The sequence below is a fragment of the Oratosquilla oratoria genome, chromosome 5 (assembly GCF_046742065.1).
Source record: "Oratosquilla oratoria isolate Oo_2021 chromosome 5, ASM4674206v1, whole genome shotgun sequence".
NCBI lineage: Eukaryota > Metazoa > Arthropoda > Malacostraca > Stomatopoda > Squillidae > Oratosquilla > Oratosquilla oratoria.
The window spans coordinates 16,604,967-16,614,277 of record NC_134781.1 but is presented as its reverse complement, the minus strand read 5'-3'; positions in this window follow the sequence as shown (position 1 = coordinate 16,614,277).

Here is a 9,311-nt window from a genome sequence, read left to right as displayed (position 1 = left end):
TCACAAGAAGAAATAAGTGGAATTGAAAGAAAAACATAGGGAGGAAAAGAAAGACAACTGTAAGGATAAAAAGAGAAGAAAGAAGAAATGAAAAAAGAAAAACAGTTATGAACATCACAAATAAAGCAAACAGAGGGCAGTGTTAATAGAAAAAATTAACAAGGATAAAATAGGTAAGTATATAGAAAACAAGAGGTGTAATTGGTAAATTGGAAATAATTGAAACAAAGGGGAATTGGACCGTCCATTTGATTGAAGAACAACGTGAAAAAATAGAAAGGTTGAAAGAAAAAAGTTAATTTAGGTTGCAAATGAAGAATATGATCGAGAGACATTCAAATGTGGAGAGAATAGCCAACAGGAGGAAAGCATGAGAAGAAAAGAGAAGAAAAAGAGTGAAGAGAGAGAGTGAGAGTGAGAATGTGTTTGGAACCCCATAAAAGAAAAAATACGTAGGATGTGTGTTAAAATTCACGAGAAAAAAGAGGAAAACAGTTAAGAAAATAAGTTGTGGTAATGATAGTCGAGGCAGGGAGAGAACAAAAGAAAAAGATGGAGGAAATACAACATTAGATAAAGAAATTAATGATAGATTAAAAGAAGAAGATGACATAACTAAAACAATAGAGCAAGGCAGTATGATCACTATAATGAAAGAAATATGAAGAAACAGAAGAAAGCTAAAATAAAATAGAAATTGTAGGAAGAGAGGCAGCAAAATAAAAAAAAAATAGACGAATAAGTCAAACTGGGAATATCATCACACAAAAGAGATAGGAAGAATGGGAATACTTGATTAGAGGAACATATACAAATAAAAAGAATAGAAAAGATAGTGTGAAGATGAGAGGAAAGAGGAGAAAAAATGTAGATAAGCGTCAGTTTATTCGGAAAAAAAATCAAACATGAAAGGTAAAATTTGATAAAAAAAAATTTGAATTATAACAAAACTGAAGGAAAAATAAAAGCACAAATAAACGATAGCATAAATCAATCAACCAGTCAATCAGGCAATCCATCGTTTGAACCAATCGGTCAGTCAATAAAAAATGCGATTAAAGGCGTGTCATCATTGGAATACAAATGGACGAAGGGTGGGGAATAGTAAATCAGATGGGAATAAAATAAAGTGCAAGAGGAAACGGGAATAAAAGAATGAGAAAGAAAATGGCACAGTGTCCAGTAGCTTCGAAAAACATAAGTGAAAGAAGTCCTCATTGCGTTAACGCTGAAAAATGGAGACAGAATCATTTTAAAAAAAGGAGGGAAGCTACAAAGTGGAAGAAAAACACAAAATAGTTAATAGGTGGTCCAGCCAGTGAAGATGAGAGACGACGAAAGTGGAAGGGGAGAGAGGAAAATGAAGAAAAGGAATAGAGGAAAGAAGAAGAAAGACAGGAGTAAAGATGTGAGGTGACAGAGAGGAGGGGGAGATAGAAGAGAAAAAAAATAGGGAGGAAGAGGAGTTGGAAGAAATGAGGAGAGAAAACGGAGAAGAAAATGTAGGTGAGAGAAGTGAAGAATAAAACTGGGAGATGACAGAAAGGAGAGGGAAGATGGAAGAGAGAGGATAAAGAGAGGGGGTAAAGGAGAGACAAGAGAGGAGAGGGTCAAAGTGAGGAGTGGAGTTGGAAAACGTCAGAGGGAAGGAAAAAGAGAAGAGGAAAGAAGAGATAATGAAGAGAGGGAGGGAAAAATGAGACAGAAAAGAGGACAGGGAAGGGAAGGGAAGGGTGAAATAGAGACGAATAATTGCAATTCGTTAAAGGAGGAATAAAAAACCGAATAGGACCGTGAGTTCAGATAGAAATGGCTGAGAATGGCAAGAGAAAAGTCAGAGTAAAGTAAAAGCCAGACAAGGAGAAAATACAGAAGTTGGATCTTAAAGGACGAATAATGAATATTAAAATCAAATGAAGAGATGGTCTTCAGTGTGAGCACAATGCATCTGGGTGGAATAAAGAGAACAGAGAAATGGACGAAAGAAAAATATGTATATAGACTGAATTAACCCAAAAAGTAAAGGAAGGGAAGAGGACATTGAGATGAAGTGATAAGAGGAAAAGAGAGCAGTTTGTTCAAGTCATGGAGAGGAAGTAGAGGTGAGGAGAGAGGAACTGGACAAAAAGTTAAAGGAAGGTGAAAGCTGGACACAATTTGAGGAACTTGGGCTGGCAGTAGCCGAGCTGCGATCGAAGCCGTCATCATGACCCAGTGTGATTAGAAAGCTAAAATAAGCGTTTGCCATCATCAACTGTTGTGTCTGTGAGAAACAAAAGAAAAATGGAAACAAAAATAAAGAGAAAAAAATTGAAAAAGCTACATAAAAGGTGAGTGGCGAATAGCTTTTGCCAGAAGGTATTTGCCAGAATCCGTTATCACTACCCTACGTGCACGGAAGGCGGAGAAGAAAAGAAAGGAGATAGTACAGAGCAGAATAACAAAGAAATTAGAGAATGGGTGGATTGCAGTGGAAATTAAACGAAAGAAGAGAATGGATAGATGAAAGAATGGATGAAGTTCAGAATACGAATAAGATTAGAGAGAAAACGAAAGAAAGCAAAGAGGAGAACGGAAAGAAGGGCGGGAGCGGATGTGGGGGAAATAAAATAAGAAAGAAAGGATGGGGAAGAAAAAGGGAAAAATAAAAGGATAAATTGAGGAAAAGAAATACGCGAGAGTGGAGAACAGAGATAAAGACAGAGGAAAAGATTGTATGAGGGATGGTCGTGGCCAGTGATCCAAAGGGAAGAGAGGGAAAAGGCAGGCAAAAGGAACTGTAGAACTAAGAAGAGGAAAAAAAAGTGAGGAGGGAGGTTGTGGATTGATCGAGGGGGGAAAAAGAAAGGAAATAAAGGGGGGGAGGGGGAATAAATTATGAGAGGCAACAGGAGGATGAAAGAGGTCTGGGGAAAGAGAGGGTTGCGAAAGAGAGAGCGAGGGGAAACGAGAGAAAGAGAGAAAAGAAATGTTTGTGTTTTGCAAATCCTGGTGGGAAGAAGCCAAGACCTTCGCAGCTGAGAATTCCCTTATCTGCTCTCATCCACCTCTCTTTGCAGTGCACGTGAACCTTGCACTTTTTTTTTTCTTTTTTTTTTTTACGTGGATAACACCCCGTTTTTTTTTTTTTTTTTTTTTTTTTTTTTTTTTTTTTTTTTTTTTTTTTTTTTTTTTTTTTTTTTTTTTTTTTTTTTTTACGTGGGAGATGCGCGTGGCTGACGCCATCTTTTTATTTTTAGAGTGCATGGGAACTTCAGTTTTTTGTCTTGCATGTGGACTGTTTTATACAGAACACTTGGACTGATCTGGAATACAGACAACACTTTTTGGATCGCACGTTAACGATACCCGCTGTTTGTATAAATGCACGTCAATTTTTTTTTCTTTCTTTTCAGGGTTACACGTGAACGACATTTATCTTCCATGAGAATGTTACTGGCCTTTTCGTATGTATGTGAACGACGATGGACACTTTTTCGAGTGAGCGTGAGTACACGCGGCAGGTTTTGAAGTAGATTTGAACAATAGATCACTTTCTGAAGTACACGTGGGCGATGACCTGGTTTTGTTGATGCACATGAACGATGTCACACTTTTGAAGTACGCGTATTCGACCCCTGGAATTTGGAGTGAATGTGAACATTAATGGCGCCTCGCGTTTTGAAGTACGCTTAAATAACGCCCGTGTATTGGAGTGCACATGAGCGATGTCCCCTATTTTCATACACGTATAGCACGACATTTTGGAGTTCAGCTGAATGATACCTCGTTTTATTTATTCTTCTTATTATTATTTTGATAAACGCGACACCGAGTTTTGGAGTACTCGTAAAAGAGCACTCATTTTTTTCATGTGCACATAAATAACGCTCAGTTTAGAATTGTATGCGAACGATACCCAGCATTCTACAATGCATGTGAACGACGCCCCTTTTCTTGGGGGCACGTTACGATGTACCACCTCTTAGAGTACATGTTACGATGCTCATAATATGCACATAAGTGCTACCTGGTTAACCACTGCGCAAAGTGTTCAATTGCTCTTATCCTCGTTATATTGGACGATACCATTAGCGTTTTACTTCAAGCTGTGTTCAGTAAACCATCAACAGCAACGGGGGAATCCATCCATTATTCCCTGGTAATGGAGTTTATGTCAGGCAACATGTTAAATATGGAAGTAAAACAACTGGTAAAATGTGGAAGTTACTTCAGTTTTCGGTGCATGCTAGGATGTGTGGTAAGTGCCAAACACACTGTACTTTCTGGTAGGAGTTTATTGCGTAGGTCTACACAGAAGTTTGTGTGTAGACCTACGCAATAAACTCCTACCAGAAAGTACAGTGTGTTTGGCACTTACCACAGTAGTGATCTGTCACCAGCGAATGCCATACTTGTGTAGACCTACGCAATAAACTCCTACCAGAAAGTACAGTGTGTTTGGCACTTACCACAGATATTATATAGCCTGCAAGAGAGATTTGAGCCAATGGATTGATTTATTCATTTCCTCTTGTCTAGTTTATTCCCACCATTTCTTACCCTGTTTTATTAGCATTTCCTGTTACATAATTAAAACAAATCTCTCTTCATTACTCCACCAGCATGATCAGTACATTATAATAAACTTTTGTTATTTGTAATCTTTTTCGTGTATGTTTACATTTAAAGCCAATAATCCTCTATCAAATCTAATTGTAACTGTTAATTTTTACCACACTGGAACCCTACTACGTACTTACCTACTATCATAATAGGTCTAATGATGTCACTTGACAGTGAAATATACTATTTTCCAAGAATCATCTCCTGCTGCTGGAATCATATTTCCTCTGACAATCATATTCCTCTTTCTGTTATATCTCTTATGTGATACATAAAAGCATCTTTTCATCTCTAAAGGTCACTATCCATTTCCTTGATAGTTCAGTTAAATAGTTTCAGTTTATGTAGTTTAGTTATCTATCAATGAATAAAGTTGTAAATAATGAAGATTATTTTATTCATAAGTAAAGCAATATCTATACACATATTGTAGGAAAAAAACACAGAACATTTCTTTTGACAAATATTTCATATAAGAAGGAGCAAACACAGTAGGATAACCACCAGAATAACCTAATTCAAATATTAAGGCAAAATAGCTTTTCATACAAACTTAATGTACATGTCAATGACATACCTTCACAAATGAATGCAATATTTCTCTGAGGATTAAAGCAAACCAATTAATTCATCAAAAAAGGTCAAGAAATCTACTACACAGATTCATAAATGTAAGCTATTCAGTATCTAGTTGCACTAAAGAACTTGTACAAGTATAGAGTATGTGCCAGTATATAAAACATATAAGCATATATATCACTTGCATGTGTGTGTGTCCAAAAGACTATAAACTAACCGAGCAAGTGGGTCTGCCCCACATCTATCATAACTCTTACTTCCTTCCATTTCATTCTTTCCTTCCACTAAACCCCCAAATCCCCCCTCCCTCCCTCTCCCCCATTTTATCTGTCCTCCCCTCTAACTAAAAAATGTACAGTACTAACCTAATTGTATTTACCTAATTGTAGTAGACAGGAAAGGAGCAATACTTATTGGATCCTGTCTCCTATTCTCTAATTCTCTAACATAGACTCAAATTCATGTGTAGTTCCAACTTAATATATATCTTTGATTTCCAATTATAATATTTAGATTTGAACTCGTGTATTGTTTGAGCTTGGGCTATATCACCTTCTAAACTATTCCACATATCTAGACATCTATGCGGAAAGCTGTATTTCTTCACATCCATACAACATGTGGTCCATCTTAATTTACTTCCATGACCTCTTAAAGCCTTACTGTCTTTAATAACAAGATCTTTTCTATCAATGCAGTGTCTCCCTTTTAGTGACCTGAACACTGTAATCATGTCACCTCTTTCTCTTCGACTTTTCAAAATTGGTAGACCCAGTACCTTTACTCTTTCCTCAAAAGGCTTATCTATCAAGCTGGGGACCAGTTTGGTTGTTGGCCCTTGTATTCTCCTAATCTTGCTTATATCCTTCAATCTGTGTGAGGACCATACTACTGATACATATTCCATTCTTGGATGTATTAGGGTTTCGATGAGTTTTTCATCATCTCTTCATCCACATAATGGAATACCACTTTAATCTTCTGCAGTAGTCCATATGTCTCTCCCACAATCCTGCTGATATGTCTGCCAGGTGATAGGCTGTTATTTATCAACACTCCCAAGTCTTTCTACTCTTGCTTTTATAATGTGTTCACTTCCCAAGGAATAGTTAAGGATGGCCTTCTGTTACTATTACCAATTTCCAGTAATTTGTATTTTTTGGTGCTGAACTCTATTTCCCATTCTTGGCTCCATGCAAAAATAGTATCTAGATCTTTTTGCAATATTCTGCTGTCCTCCTCATTTTTCACTCATGATTTTTGCATCATCTGCAAACATGTTGGCATAACTTGTTGTTCCTTCCATCATATCATTGATACAGACAATAAATATTATTGGTGCAAGCACTGAGCCTTGTGGTACTCCACTTGTTACTACCCAAGATAAAAGGGAGTGGAGTATTTGGGGTTGGAATGGGTGGAGTGGATTTTATGCCTCTGTTTCTTGGCTACCTCCCTTGTTAGGGGGAAAGAGCCTTTGGTATATATATATATATATATATATATATATATATATATATATATATATATATATATACATATATATATATATATACATATATATATACATATATATATATATATATATATATATATATATATATATGTACTGTCCTTATGTATCTTTCTTTCAAAAAATCTTTCATCCATTCCAGTGTGTGTGTGTATTTACCTAATTGTAGTATACAGGAAAGGAACAGTGCTCATTAGGTCCCATCTCCTATTCTCTAATTTTCTAACATACCTAGACTCAAATTCATGTACAGTTCCAACTTATCTATATACTTGATTTCCAATTATCATATTTAGATATGAACTTGTGTATTGCTTTGGCTTGGGCTATATCACCTTCTAAGCTATTCCACATTTTTATGCATCTATATGGAAAATGTATTGTTTTACATCCTTTAGACAGGTGATCTTTCTTAATTTGCTTCCTTGACTTCTTACAGCCTTCACATCTTTAATTATGTCTCTTTTGTCAGTGTAATCTATCCCCTTCATTGACCTGAACATTGTGATCATATCACCTCTTTCTCTTCAATCTTTCAAAGTTGGCAGACTTGGTGCTTTTAGTTTTTCCTTAAATGGATACCAGCTAGGTTGCTGCCCTTTGTAATATCTCAGTCTTGCTTATATCCTTTACTTTGTGTAGTTACCATACTACTGACACATATTCTCATCTTTGACATATCAGGGTTTTGATGTTTTTTTTTCAGTATCCTTCATCCATATAATGGAATGCCACTTTAATCTTCTCCAGTAGTCCATATGTCTCTCCCACAATCCTGCTGATATGTCTATCAGGTGACAGGTTGTCTTTTATCAACACTCCCAAATGTTTCTCCTCTTTTACTTTTGTAATGGATTCACTTCCCAAGGAATAGTTTAATGATGGCCTTTTGCCACTATTGCCCATTTCCAGAGTACTGTGCACTTTTTGGCATTGAACTTCATTCCCTACTCTTGGCTCCATGCAAAAATAGTGTATAACTCTTTTTGTAATAGTCTGTGTGTGTATTTACATAGTTGTATTTTGTCACCCCCCCCCACTTCCGTCGTCTCCTCTCAGAGCTTTTCTATTCTCTCTTGAGATTGTTCTAAGGCCCCATGCCTTGGTCTTCTTGGGGGGTGAATAAAATAGGGTGTAGTCATTCTGATGCTTGTTGGTCTAAATCAGTACACCCGAGAAATCCCCAGAGGAATTCTCAATGTCACGTCAAGCCACCTTCGTTCTGACATCACTCTTTTTTTCATCCAATAGTCTTTTACTTCTCAAACAAGTGACACACCTTAAGGGTGTGACTTTCCTTTCTGCATCAATTATTTTTCTCCTCCTCCACCGTTTTCTCCAATTGAAGAGGCTGTTATACTCTTCTAAAATATGTCACAATGTAAGCATTGTCGTAACAAAAAATGGCTTGCCGCTCAGTTCCAACAGACAAAACAATTTACACCAGGCAACACTCTGCACTTTTAAATATATACAAGGCGCGATTCTGAATCAGCTATCCTTGGCGTCAGTCAGCCGTCGGCCGTTGTATCATAACATCCTAATAAAAAGACTATAAAATTTCCTTCCAGTCCTTCTACCTCCTCGATCTACCTCCGATCTACCTTAAATGTCTACCTTTATCTACCGGCCTCTTACATATTTACTTAGTTGTATCTTACAGGATGGGGAGCTATGCTCATAGTGTCCCATGTGTATTTTATGTAATTTACCTAATTGTAGTATACAGGAAAGGAACAATGCTTGTTTGGTCCTGTCTCCTATTCTCTAATCAACTTTCTAACACAGACTCAAATTTATGAACAGTTACAACTTAATCTATATCTTTGATTTCCAATTATCATATTTAATTTTGAACTCATGTATTGTTTGAGCTTGGGCTATATCACCTAAGCTATTCCACATACGAGTATTTATGCATCTATATGGAAAACTGTATTTCTTCACATCCTTTCGACATGTGGTCTTTCTTAATCTACTTCCATGACTTCTTAAAGCCCTCCTATCTTTCATCAGATCTCTTCTATCAGTGCAGTCTATCCCCTTTAGTGACCTGAATACTGTAATCATGTTACCTTTCTCTTTGATCTTTCAAAGGTGGCAGACCCAGTACTTTTAGTCTTTCCTCAAATAGTTTATCTGCCATGCTGGGGGCTAGTTTGGTTGCTACCCATTGTATTCTCTGATCTTGCTTATATCCTTCACTCTGTCTAGGGACCATAATGAGTACTTTGCATTTTTTGGGGCTGAACTTCATTTCCCGTTTTTGGTTCCATGCAAAAACAGTGTCAAGGTCTTTTTACAATATTATGTGTGCCAAGATAGGAGGGAGGGAGGAGGATGGAGGGGAGTGGAATATATAGGAAATGGAATGGGTGGGAGTGGTTTCTATGCCTTTTTCTTTTTGGCTACCCCCCATGTAGGGGTAAAGCCTTTGGTATATGTATGTGTGTGTATGTGTGTTTACCTAGTTTTAGTGTACAAGGTTAGAGCATTGTACATAAGAGTCCTATCTCTTTTCCTCCATTTGTCAAACCTTGCCTTGAATTCTTTCATAATGGGCTACATTTTCATTTAACTTATTCCACAAATCTACATTTCTATACTTCTTGAC